The sequence below is a fragment of the Myxine glutinosa genome, chromosome 11 (genome assembly GCF_964187855.1).
Source record: "Myxine glutinosa chromosome 11, kmMyxGlut1.1, whole genome shotgun sequence".
Taxonomy (NCBI): domain Eukaryota; kingdom Metazoa; phylum Chordata; class Myxini; order Myxiniformes; family Myxinidae; genus Myxine; species Myxine glutinosa.
The window spans coordinates 115231794-115245514 of record NC_136271.1 but is presented as its reverse complement, the minus strand read 5'-3'; the positions used below and the strand labels follow the sequence as shown (position 1 = coordinate 115245514).

At 42.2% G+C, this 13721-nt stretch overlaps 1 protein-coding gene across 2 annotated transcripts in view; it reads right to left on the bottom strand.

The window, feature by feature from the left end:
* ICE1 (interactor of little elongation complex ELL subunit 1) overlaps positions 1–13721 on the bottom strand; it is a 524149-nt gene that overhangs the window by 498835 nt on the left and 11593 nt on the right. The window lies entirely within an intron of this gene.

Below are 13721 nucleotides of genomic sequence, written 5' to 3'. Positions count from 1 at the left end.
AAACAAAAACAGCAAATTAGTGAAATTTGCAAATGAACAATGAGTCTGGATCTTGGCAGTTTAACGAGAAGGAATTACTGGTAGACCAGGGAGTCAAGAAAATGTTTAGTTTCATTGGTTAGGGGGGCACAATCCTGGATGGGTCACCACTCCTACGCAGGATACTTGACTGGCACACTTTTCCCAGCGAGCAGGGACTCATTTTACCATCCTCAGAAGGATGCCAGCCATAGTCAAACCACCTGGTATTATTTTCGCATGGCTAGGGCCTAAACAAAAGAACTAGGGCCAAGGTCGCATGGCTAGTTTTCATGTTTTCATGGTCGCATGCCATGGTCGCAAGGTTTTCGCATGGCTTGGGCCAAGGTCGCCATTTTTCTCAAAGATAGCTGAATGGATCTTCGTCAAACTTTCAGAGGTTCATCAGTGATTGCTTGGGAGTATTTAGGCCCAAATTTGTTTTTTTTTTTTGAGAAACAAAAAAGTTCGTTTTTTGAGATTAAAAAAAAAATCGCTCTTTCTTGCTTAATCCTTTTTGATTAAGGACAGTTATAATTATATACAAGTACACATTCACAAAAATAAATACAAAACAATTCGCGAGCATTTAAACACAAATAAATCAAACAATTCCAGAAGTGTACGACGTTGGTCGTAAGGCTTCTTCTTGTTCCTGCGCGTCATCATACTTAACTCAGAAACGTGATGAACGGCACATTCACCAGCACATATATTCATCAAAAAGGTGAAATGATTATTTGACAATTGTGATGGATTCTGATTTGGATGTAATTGCTTTTCCATTATATTTGTCCTCATTTCAAATATGCTAATGTTTATTTTTCGCTTGAGCAATGCTGGGTACTTAGCTATAAACGCTTTTATACTTTACTCGGGGTACAAATACAAATACAACTTTGTCTGGGGGGGGGGCGGGGGGGTAACATAGGCTATGTGGCTGCGGCCTCATGTGGGTGGTGTGGAGGACCGGGAGAGGGGCGTAAATTCTCTAGGTAAATGTGTACATTGTAGCGCCACCTGGTGTTGGTGGCAGAGGAAATTACAAAAATTTTTTTAAACCTGGGCATCACTGAGGTTAGAGGGTATTACAATTTCCTTTTTTTACCTGGGCAACACCGAGGTGAAAGCACCCTTTGCAATGGCAATTTTTTTCTCCATCTCATTCCCCCTCCCCCAAAACGGAGGGGGCCTGTCAAAGCCACTTCCTCCCCACCCTCCCCCAAAATATGTATATGTAGTACCAGCAGGAGTACCCGGCATTGCCGGGCTGGGGGGGGGGGGGGGGGGTAGAGGGAAGAAGCAGGAAAGGGAGTGGTGAGGAAGGTGGTGAGGAAAGGAGTGGTGAGGAAGGGAGTGGTGAGGAAGGGAGTGGGGGAAATGGAAGGGGGACGGGGTGCGAGAGGTGAAGGTAGAGGGAGGGGTAAGATATACTACATATACAGTGCATTCAGAAAGTATTCAGACCCCTTCACTTTTTTCACATTTTGTAATGTTGCAGCCTTATGCTGAAATCGTTTAAATTCATTTTTTCCCTCAATCTACACTCAATACCCCATAATGACAAAGGGAAAATAGGATTTTAGAAAGTTTCGCAAATTTATTTTAAAAAAAAACTGAAATATCACATTTACATAAGTATTCATACCCTTTGCTATGACACTTGAAATTTAGCTCAGGTGCCTCCCATTTCTCTTGATCATCTTTGAGATGTTTCTACACCTTGATTGGAGTCCACCTGTGGTAAATTCAATTGATTGGACATGATTTGGAAAGGCACACACCTGTCTATATAAGGTCTCACAGCTGATGATGCATATCAGAGCAAAAACCAAGCCATGAGGTCGAAGGAACTACCTGCAGAGCTCAGACAGGATTGTGTCGAGGCACAGATCTGGGTAAGCCTACAAAAAAATCTCTGCTGCATTGAAGGTTCCCAAGAGCACAGTGGCCTCCATAATCCTTAAATGGAAGAAGTTTGAAACAACCAGGACTCTTCCTAGAGCTGTCCGCCCGGCCAAACTGAGCAATCGGGGGAGAAGGGCCTTGGTAATAGAGATGACCAAGAACCCGATGGTCACTCTGGCTGAGCTGCAGAGATCCTGTGTGGAGATGGGAGAAACTTCCAGAAGGACGACCATCACTGCAACACTCCACCGATCTGGGCTTTATGGCAGAGTGGCCAGACGGAAGCCTCTCCTCAGTGAAAGACACATGAAAGCCCACAGAATCTTGTTTCTCACAGTCTGAGAGTCCTTTAGGTGGTTTTTTGCAAGCTCCAAGCGGCCTTTCATGGGTCTTGATGTACAGTGCATATCATCCAAACCTCTCACGCCATTTCGTGTCCGCACCGAGGTGTTGGTGCAAGATCCACAGACGAGGCGTTGGGATCAGACCGGTGTGGTCATCGGTGTTGCACATCGCCGGGACTATCATGTGAAACTGCCGTCGGGCATTGTTTTTTGGAGGAACCGGTGTTTCCTTCGTCAGTATGTCTCTCAATGCTCCGCTACGGATGGTGAGGATCAAAAGCCATCTACTGTTGGAAGCAAGAACAGACCAGCTTCCTACCCACCGAAGCGAGTGAGATTTGACTTTCCACTACGTCGCAGCCCACGCGCTCGCCGGGCACCTACGCGACTCGAATTTGTAAATTGTTATGCATGAACTGTTGCTCGATATTGCTTTGTGTTCTTGTTACTACACGTATGGTTTTCCGATCGCCGTAATGTCGGCGCGTTCCCGCTACGCGGCCTTTGAGGCCTTGACGCAGAAACATGGCGAGGTTTGCGTTCCCCCTAGCGAAGACGAGGTCACCGTGGAAGACATCGTTATTGCGGTGGGTAACATAATCGGGCTCGAGAAAATCCGTGCAGCTTCACGGATGAACAAACGTGTGGTTATATTCGTGCCTTAAGAGCAGCTGGTACATGAAATTGTGGCGACCGGTTTGTCTACCGAGAATGGACATTTTGTCCTGGTCTCCCCACTGGACACCCCAGCCGTGAAAGTCTTGATATCAAATTGCCCCCCATTCCTGAAAAACTATTTAATTTAAAAAGAGCTTTCTCGGTATGGTACAGTGGTGTCGGAGATCACGATGTTATCTCTGGGGTGTCGGAGATCACGATGTTATCTCTGGGGTGTCGGAGATCACGATGTTATCTCTGGGGTGTCGGAGATCACGATGTTATCTCTGGGGTGTCGGAGATCACGATGTTATCTCTGGGGTGTCGGAGATCACGATGTTATCTCTGGGGTGTCGGAGATCACGATGTTATCTCTGGGGTGTCGGAGATCACGATGTTATCTCTGGGGTGTCGGAGATCACGATGTTATCTCTGGGGTGTCGGAGATCACGATGTTATCTCTGGGGTGTCGGAGATCACGATGTTATCTCTGGGGTGTCGGAGATCACGATGTTATCTCTGGGGTGTCGGAGATCACGATGTTATCTCTGTGGTGTCGGAGATCACGATGGTATCTCTGGGGTGTCGGAGATCACGATGTTATCTCTGGGGTGTCGGAGATCACGATGTTATCTCTGGGAGATCACGATGTTATCTCTGGGGTGTCGGAGATCACGATGTTATCTCTGGGGTGTCGGAGATCACGATGTTATCTCTGGGGTGTCGGAGATCACGATGTTATCTCTGGGGTGTCGCAACGAGCAGGCTTAACACATCATGTCCTTCCGGCGGCAAGCGTACATTGTGTTTCCTGCATCCAATGTGGACAAGGTGCTCAACGCGGTATTTACGTTTGTGGATAATCACGAGTACCAGATAAATGCGTCCACGAAAACGTTAAAATGTTTCGGCTGTGGGAACTTTGGCCATCTAAAACGGTTTTGTCCACAAATTGCCCCCGGGGTGTCCGAGCAGACAACACCCCCTGTTACTGTGACAGAAAACGTACCATCGACATCGAAAACCTCCGAAAATGAAAACGTTTGGGATGGTTTTACACTCGTCTCCTCTTTGAGAAAGAGGAAAACACCTCAGAATGTCCCTCCACCCCGTAAGGAAAAGAAGGTGATGTTACACTGCGATGCATTGGACTCAGTACCACCTGATAAAACATCGATGAGTAATCGATATGAAGTATTGCTAAATGTGAATGCAGATCCTCCGCCTGCTGCCGATATGGACCCTCAGCCTAATGTGGAGGAGTTGCATATGCGCTACCTCCAGATGAGGTTGGAGTGCAAACTACGTTAAATCCTTGTGCGGATTATGACAAGTCGGGTCGAGACTCGACTGGGGGGCAAAAAGAGCAAATTTCGACCCCTCAGTGTTCCAACCCACCTGATGGTGATCTTTCAAATAAAATAGTCGTTGTATCGGCCAATTTAGAAAATGTACCTGAGCACAATGATTCTCCCGAGGGAGAACCTCAAATTGTGCAACAGGTTGCAGAATCGCCCCGCCCCCCCACATTACCCGTGGTTCTGGTGGAACCTCTCCCTCAACCTGTTCCTACAGAAACAGGGCAGGATGACACCTGCACACCACAGAATATTATGCTGTCTCAAGAGCCAGGGATCCCAGATAGTGCTTCTGACATGTCTGAGGAGGAATCCTATGACATTGAGGAATTCCCCACATACAGCGATTCCAACGTCTTACCATCAGAAATGCTCAAGTTTCTGAACCAGACTTTTAGAAAAAGGTATATTGAAATAAAAGATCATTTTTCTGGTCTACATGGGTTTATTGAAACGGCAAGGTGTATTATTCGCCGACCCAGTGACCACAATTTCACGGAACCCCAATGCAGTAGGCTTAAGAAACACATTGTTAAGGCAAAAACGAACTAAAAGGATGATACGCATATTTCCCTTTCCTTACCTCTTTTACATCTCTACGACTTTTTTTGGTAGCCTCAATATAAATGGTGGTGCCAGCCAGTCTAGGATGCTCCAAGTGGTCAACCTTGTAAGGCAACGGAAACTAGATGTGGCTTTCTTACAAGAAACCCACTCTACTCCAGCGTCTCACGCTATGTGGAATCGAATGATGAAAAAGGCCGGCTACTTTAGCGATTCAACCTCTCGTACAGCAGGAGTTGCCTTTCTAATTAATCCCCATTTTTGCCTGCTCCAACTCTCATTTCAGGAAATAATCCCAAGTCACTTAGCTTCACTTGATTTTGTTGATGGAGACACACATTTTACTTCAATAAATGTCTATGTCCCTTCAAAGGGCACAGACCGACGAACCTTCTATGACAGGTTACGACTCCACATGATGCAGTTAGACTTGCAGAAGTGCATTATAATAGGCGGTGATTTTAATTGCACCCTGCAACCTGAGTGCGATCGGAATGGCGCAGAACTTCACCCCGGACCAGCCAGACTATTATCTAAAATAATAAGAGATTTTGGTTTTCAAGATATCTGGCGGATACAAAATCCAGGCACCCAACAATTTACCTGGTGTAAGGTTGCCAATAATTAATTAATCAAGTGGCCCTTGCCAGACTTGATAGATTTTATATAAATTTGCCATTTTGCCAACCTCTCCCCCACCACTGAAATTTCCCCGTCTGGTTTCTCCGACCATCACCTCATTACCATGAGTTACCGTGTCGGGTTATCTCCAAATCGCCACTCTTTTTGGAAACTGAACATTTCCATATTAGATAATCCCTCCTTCAGGAATGCCTTTGAGTGGGTGTGGTCCAATCTGAGAGGCTCCAAATCCAGTTTTAAGGACCAGCGATTGTGGTGGGACAACACAAAGGTCCAAATTAGGAGTTTCTGTCAGCAGTTTTGTTTTCTAAACACACAGGTAGAACGCAGAATGAAAGTGGAGCTGGAGAAGGACATTCTCCAGATTCAAACAAATTAAAAAACCCATTCTACCCCCCAAAAATGCTAAGACTATGTGAGAAGTCTCTTCTTAATAATATAATTTATAATCAAACCCAAGGAGCGCTAACGAGACTACGCTTTCAGCACCTTTACCTACTGGATTCTCCGACCCGGTTTTCTTTGATTTTGAAACAAAATTTCCTCATTCCCAAATTACTGCTTTGAGACGTCCTGATAATTCAATCACGACCAACCCTGTAGAAATTAAGAAGGATGCAAGACTCTTCTTCTCTACACTTTACCAGGCAACAGATGTCGATGCAGAACTTGTTCCGAACTTGTTTGATGGTGTCGGTACACTAACTCCAAAGCAAAGAACGGATCTGGAGTCGCCGCTCACGCTTGAGGAACTTTCTGTTGCCCTTAAAAGCCTGGACAGAGGGAAATCACCTGGCCTGGATGGTCTGCCAGTGGAGTTCTTCGAGGAATTTTGGGACTTGATTGGACCTGATTTGCTTCTGGTTTTCCTGGAGAGCTTGAAGAAGGGTGAACTTCCACTGAGCTGCAGGAGGGCCGTGCTTACTTTGCTTCCTAAAAAAGGAAATGTATTGCTCATATCACAGTGGAGGCCAGTGTCCTTATTGTGTACGGACCATATAAATTTCTCAAAGGCTTTGGCCTTGCATGTCTCACCCCTACTAGGAGACATTATACACATTACATGGACCAGACTTATTGTGTTGCTGGTCGCAATATTCAGGATAACATCTCTGTTGTCCGAGATGTCATTGAAATCTGTGAGATTAATTATGAAAGTTGTGGCTTGATCTTCCTCGACCAGGAAAAAGCTTTTGACTGTGTTTCTCATACATATCTTTTTGAAGTGCTAAAATGTTTTGGTTTTGGACCTCTTTCTATCCCATATACAATTATGTTATTCAAACATATCGGTTATCTTAAAGATAAACAATGAACTTGTACCCCCCTTTTGTGTTGGGAGAGGGGTAAGGCAGGGCTGCCCTCTGTCAGGAATTTTGTATGCTTTATCCCTTGATCCCCTCTTAAATACCTTTCGGAAGTCCTTGTCTGGTGTTACTTTTGGAACCCACCCCTTAAAAAGCATTGCTTATGCAGATGACATCTGTGTCTGCATCAGACAGTCAGAAGACGTTGATTTGATGAGTGCATTGGATCTCTTCAGCAGGGCATCATCGGCCAAGATAAATTGGACAAAAACAGAAGCACTGTGGCTTCAACCCTCTATCTACCCCCTACCTGCCCCCATATTTCCTCTCCCTCCTCCTCTCCCCGCCAATCTTTCATGGAGAAAAGATGGGATTAAGTTCCTAGGGGTGTTCCTTGGCCCTGGGAATTTTGTGAGGCATAACTGGGAAGGCTTGTTGGTACACATTGAAGTGCTGTTACTGAAATGGAAGAACTTGCTCTGCCAACTGTCCTACCGAGGTAGGGTACTAGTCATCAACAGTCTGGTCACCACGAAGTTATGGTACAAGGTTCTTTCCCTGCAGCCACCCAAAACTCTGGTGGAGGACATACAAAATGCATCACCCATTTCTTCTGGTCTGTAAAGCATTGGCTGAGACCAGAGATGCTAAACTTACCAACTGCAGAGGGTGGCCAAGGGCTGGTCAATGTCAAGTGCCGCATCATGGCTTTCTGCCTACGAACAACATGGCGCTTCTTGTTTGAACCATGTTTGGCCTGGAGACAGCTTACCAGCTGCATCTTACGTCAAGCGGGGAAGTTGGACCTTGCACAGGAGCTGTTCCTGATGGACTCGACCAAGATAGACTTATCGATGCTACCTGCCTTTCACCAAAGCCTACTGAATGTGTGGCAAGCCTTTACCTGTCTCCGTGACCCCTCGACTTATGTTGGATCCATGTTCTTCAATGAACCATTATTTCACAACTCTGTATGTGGTGAGTGGGTGAATGAAAGCACCTTCATTCAAAAGTTTATAAATGCCTCAGTAACAAAAGTGTGTCACTTGAGAAACGCCACCAATGACAGGTGGATCAGTGCTACCGCTCTGGCTTTGATGGTTGGCATTAGATCGTGTCACAGAGTTGACAGCTTTTTGAAAATGGTGCTTTGCATCTCCTGTGTCTCAAATGGCTGGGCAAGCAACCCGCTCACGTCCCCACCTCTGAATCTTCCCCACCCTTCCCCAATCTTTGTCTATCTGGTTCTCTCAGTTTGGAACGGATTAGTTTTGGCCGCTCTCTATCATTTTCTGGGAGCAATCGAAAGACCCCGTATGTGCAATGCTTAAAAATCCTTTTTCCTTCGTTGTCCTCCCCTGTACCCTGTAGATGGCCTGCAGTCCTGCCGAATACCCCTCCCCTTTACCTTTTTGGGGGTGGTACTATAAACAGCCTGTGCCGAAACGTGTTGGGGATCTTCAATGGAGAATTTCTCATTGGATCCTACCCACAAATTCCCTAATTCACCGCTTCTCGCAAGCGATAAGTGAGCAATGTCCATTTTGTGGACAAACTGAAACCTTGCCCCATGCGTATGTGCGCAGTGACCGGTTAACTCCTTTATTTGTTTTCTTTAAAATGTTACTTTCACGGTTTTCCTTTGTTTTTGATTTTCCTGCCTTTATTTTTGGGCCTAGTGGGTGGTTCAATTCCCCAACAACAATTTTAATTCATTTCTTTCTTGCGCAACCCAAGTTGGCGATATATAAGACCAGGAAATCAAAGATATGTAATGATTCGTATATTACAGATGTTTTGGAAATGTTTAAAGCTCTCTGTGTTTCAAGAGTGACGCTGGAATTTTGTTGTTGTTCTGAGGTACAACTCTTTGAGAAGCAGTGGTGTGCGAGAGATGCATTTTGCAAAATAGCTGAGGGTCAGTTAGTATTTACTATGTAGTTTATTTCCTTAATACTTGCTTATTTATTTGCTTATATTTTGTTTATTTATAATGTAAACGTTTTGTGCAACTGTTGTGATTGTTTTCTTTGAATCATTTATTGGTTTTTATACTTTTGTAATAAAAGGACATAAAAGTCAAGTCTCTTTCTTTCTCTCTTCCTCTTTCTCTCAATCTCATCTTTCTTTCTCTCTGCCTCTCATTCTTTATCTCTTTCTTTCTCTCTTTCTTTATATTTTTATCTCTTTCTCTCTTTTTCTCTTTTTATCTCTTTCTCTCTGCCTCTCATTCTTTATCTCTTTCTCTCATTCTTTATCTCTTTCTCTCATTCTCTCTTTCTCTCATTCTTTATCTTTTTATCTCTTTCTTTCTCTCTTTGTCTCTTTCTCTCTTTCACTCATTCTGTATTTTTTTTATCTCTTTCTCTCATTCTTTATCTTTTTATCTCTTTCTTTCTCTCTTTGTCTCTTTCACTCATTCTTTATCTTTTTATCTCTTTATCTCATTCTTTATCTTTTTTTCTCTTTCTCTCATTCTTTATCTTTTTATCTCTTTCTTTCTATCTTTCTCTCTTTCTCTCATTCTTTATCTTTTTATCTCTTTATCTCATTCTTTATCTTTTTATCTCTTTCTTTCTATCTTTCTCTCTTTCTCTCATTCTTTATCTTTTTATCTCTTTATCTCATTCTTTATCTTTTTTTCTCTTTCTCTCATTCTTTATCTTTTTATCTCTTTCTTTCTCTCTTTCTCTCTTTCTCTCATTCTTTATCTTTTTATCTCTTTATCTCATTCTTTATCTTTTTTTCTCTTTCTCTCATTCTTTATCTTTTTATCTCTTTCTTTCTATCTTTCTCTCTTTCTCTCATTCTTTATCTTTTTATCTCTTTATCTCATTCTTTATCTCTTTCTCTCATTCTTTATCTTTTTATCTCTTTATCTCATTCTTTATCTTTTTATCTCTTTCTTTCTCTCTTTCTCTCATTCTTTATCTTTTTATCTCTTTATCTCATTCTTTATCTTTTTTTCTCTTTCTCTCATTCTTTATCTTTTTATCTCTTTCTTTCTCTCTTTCTCTCTTTCTCTCATTCTTTATCTTTTTATCTCTTTATCTCATTCTTTCTCTCTTTCTCTCATTCTTTATCTTTTTATCTCTTTATCTCATTCTTTATCTTTTTATCTCTTTCTTTCTCTCTTTCTCTCTTTCTCTCATTCTTTATCTTTTTATCTCTTTATCTCATTCTTTATCTTTTTTTCTCTTTCTCTCATTCTTTATCTTTTTATCTCTTTCTTTCTCTCTTTCTCTCTTTCTCTCATTCTTTATCTTTTTATCTCTTTATCTCTTTCTTTCTCTCTTTCTCTCATTCTTTATCTTTTTATCTCTTTCTTTCTCTCTTTCTCTCATTCTTTATCTTTTTATCTCTTTATCTCATTCTTTATCTTTTTTTCTCTTTCTCTCATTCTTTATCTTTTTATCTCTTTATCTCATTCTTTATCTTTTTTTCTCTTTCTCTCATTCTTTATCTTTTTATCTCTTTCTTTCTCTCTTTCTCTCTTTCTCTCATTCTTTATCTTTTTATCTCTTTATCTCATTCTTTATCTTTTTTTCTCTTTCTCTCATTCTTTATCTTTTTATCTCTTTCTTTCTATCTTTCTCTCTTTCTCTCATTCTTTATCTTTTTATCTCTTTATCTCATTCTTTATCTTTTTTTCTCTTTCTTTCTATCTTTCTCTCTTTCTCTCATTCTTTATCTTTTTATCTCTTTATCTCATTCTTTATCTTTTTTTCTCTTTCTCTCATTCTTTATCTTTTTATCTCTTTCTTTCTCTCTTTCTCTCTTTCTCTCATTCTTTATCTTTTTATCTCTTTCTCTCATTCTTTATCTTTTTATCTCTTTCTTTCTATCTTTCTCTCTTTCTCTCATTCTTTATCTTTTTATCTCTTTATCTCATTCTTTATCTTTTTTTCTCTTTCTCTCATTCTTTATCTTTTTATCCCTTTCTTTCTCTCTTTCTTTCTCTCTTTATTTCTTTCTCTCTTTGTCTCTTTCACTCATTCTTTATCTTTTTATCTTTCTCTCATTCTTTATCTTTTTATCTCTTTCTCTCATTCTTTATCTTTTTATCTCTTTCTTTCTATCTTTCTCTCTTTCTCTCTTTCACTCATTCTTTATCTTTTTATCTCTTTATCTCATTCTTTATCTTTTTTTCTCTTTCTCTCATTCTTTATCTTTTTATCTCTTTCTCTCTTTATTTCTTTCTCTCTTTGTCTCTTTCACTCATTCTTTATCTTTTTATCTTTCTCTCATTCTTTATCTTTTTATCTCTTTCTTTCTCTCTTTCTCTCTCTAACTCTGTCATGGCCCTCACTTTGTGAAGGTGGGTGTACACCATCCTGGATGTGGGGGATTTCTGGGTCGCTCCTGGGAGATCAATCAGCTGTTTTGTTCAAGAGAACTATCCGAGGCTATATAACAACAACCACAACCACAGTATTCCCACAGTATAACCACAACCACAATATCCTTCTTCCTTCAAATGCAGCACAAGGCTGAGGGATGGCATCATTGGCTGAGCGTGTGACTGTGCCGGTGATGCAATGCCCGCTGTAGGTTAGGGCAGGAATTTCTAATTTGGCCATGGTGTCGGCAATAGCTCACTTACTTGTTACTAAGGACACCGTAGGATCTATAACAACCACAAACGAATGCCAGCTGACGGAATTCCCAGTTTAACGTCCATCCGAGGAACAGCACACACATCGATGAATCGCCCTGCTTGTGAAGGGTCAGGATTCAAACCTCGGCTGCAGTTTCAGGCTATAATGAATAACTCAGTATTAGCTTAGAAGAGAGTACACATACCTCTCGACCATCCTGTCAGCCCGCCATTCCCAGGATATAACCCTCTCATTTAATTGTGATTGTATAAGAGAATGATTTTTCACCTATTCCATATGCCTTATGGCTGTAAATAAGATGGTTAAAGGATGGGGAATAGGTCATGAATAAAGAGGTGTGGGGTGGTTCAGTGTGTGAAATGGTAGATGTAATTTATGAACCATCTTGAATTTTCATAACCCTAATTTAAAACATAGGGGCAATACCTCCGGTGCTCACCTGGTCGAATAAACAGTATATTTCACCGACTAAAGGTATTTTAAACAAATTTCAATGCTTTCTAGAAGACAGGGCAGCATGTAGAAGCATACAAACATAATCATAAGTCTTTAAACAAACAACAATAAACATAGTTTGGTACATCACTGGTGGTGAAGGTAGTGGTCAAGTTTCATCTAAATCGTGTGTGTAGGTTCTGAGAAGAAAGAAAATACCTATTTTGGGGGGCAAACCCCCGTAGACCCTCAAAGGGGCAGATTTTTTTTAATGCCGTGAACAAACTTTGGTACATCACGGGTGGTGAAGGTTGTGGTGAAGTTTCATCAAAATAGTGTGTGTAGTTTCAGAGGAAAAAGCAAATTCCTATTTTGGGGGGTCAAACCTGGATCCACTTTGACCCCGGTAGACCCCCTTCGACCCCGATTTTTTAAAATGCCGTGAACAAATTTAGTCACAACACAACACACATCATTTGTGCCAAATTTGGTCGCAATCCCATCAGCGGTTTCGGAGAAGAAGTTTCAAGTGTTTATGGACTGATGGACTGACTGACTGACTGACTGACTGGCTGGCTGACTGACTGACTGGCTGGCTGACTGACTGGCTGGTTGGTTTGGCTGACTGACTGGCTGACTGACTGACTGGCTGGCTGACTGACTGACTGACTGGCTGGCTGACTGACTGACTGGCTGGCTGACTGGCTGGCTGACTGACTGGCTGGTTGGTTTGGCTGACTGACTGGCTGGCTGACTGACTGGCTGGTTGGTTTGGCTGACTGACTGGCTGGTTGGCTGACTGACTGACTGGCTGACTGACTGGCTGGTTGGTTTGGCTGACTGACTGGCTGGCTGACTGACTGGCTGGTTGGTTTGGCTGACTGACTGGCTGGCTGGCTGACTGACTAGCTGGTTGGCTGACTGACTGACTGGCTGACTGACTGACTGGCTGACTCAATGGCTGACTGACTGACTGATGGACTGACGGACGACGCACCATCGCATAAGCTCCCCTGAACTTCATTCCAGGTGAGCTAATAATTCATGGCCAGCAGGGGACGCTGGGGGGCTATAGTTGTTCAATTTTGGTCAACAGAAATGGGGTGACATTGGATCCCAAGGTGTTTTTAGATCCATGTAAATATCGCAATAATTATTCTCGCTTCTTTTTTTGAAGCACTTGTTATTGCTTTGCAATATCTACACATGAATATTCAACAAGCAGCTGATACTCTATGAGGAAAAGATATGTGAAATATGAAAGCTAAATTTTGAATGGTTTTTAGCTCACCTGGAACGCAGTTCAGGGAAGCTTATGCGATGGTGCGTTGTCCGTCCGTCCGTCAGTCCGTAAACACTTAAAACTTCTTACCGAGACCGTTAGACTAACCGAGAAAGACTTATTCTCCGAAATCGTTGAAGGGATTGCGACCAAATTTGGCACAAATGATATTTGTTGTGTTGTGACTAAAGTTTGTTCACGGCATTAAAAAAAAAATCGGGGTCTAAGGAGGTATACGGGGGGTCCAGGTGGATCCAGGTTTCACCCCCAAAATAGGAATTTGTTTTTTCCTCTGAGACTACAAACACTATTTTGATGAAACTTCACCACAACCTCCATCATCCGTGATGTACCGAAGCTTGTTCACCGCACGAAAAAAATCAAGGTCTAGGGAGGTCTATGGAGGGTAAAAGTGGGTCGGGGTTTGACCCCCCAAAATAGATATTTGCTTCCTTCTCCGAAACTACACGCACTATTTTGATGAAACTGACTGACGGACTTCACCACAACCTTCATCATCCGTGATGTACCGCAGTTTGTTCACTGCACCAAGAAAATCGAAGTTTAAAAGGGTCTATGTGGGGGTC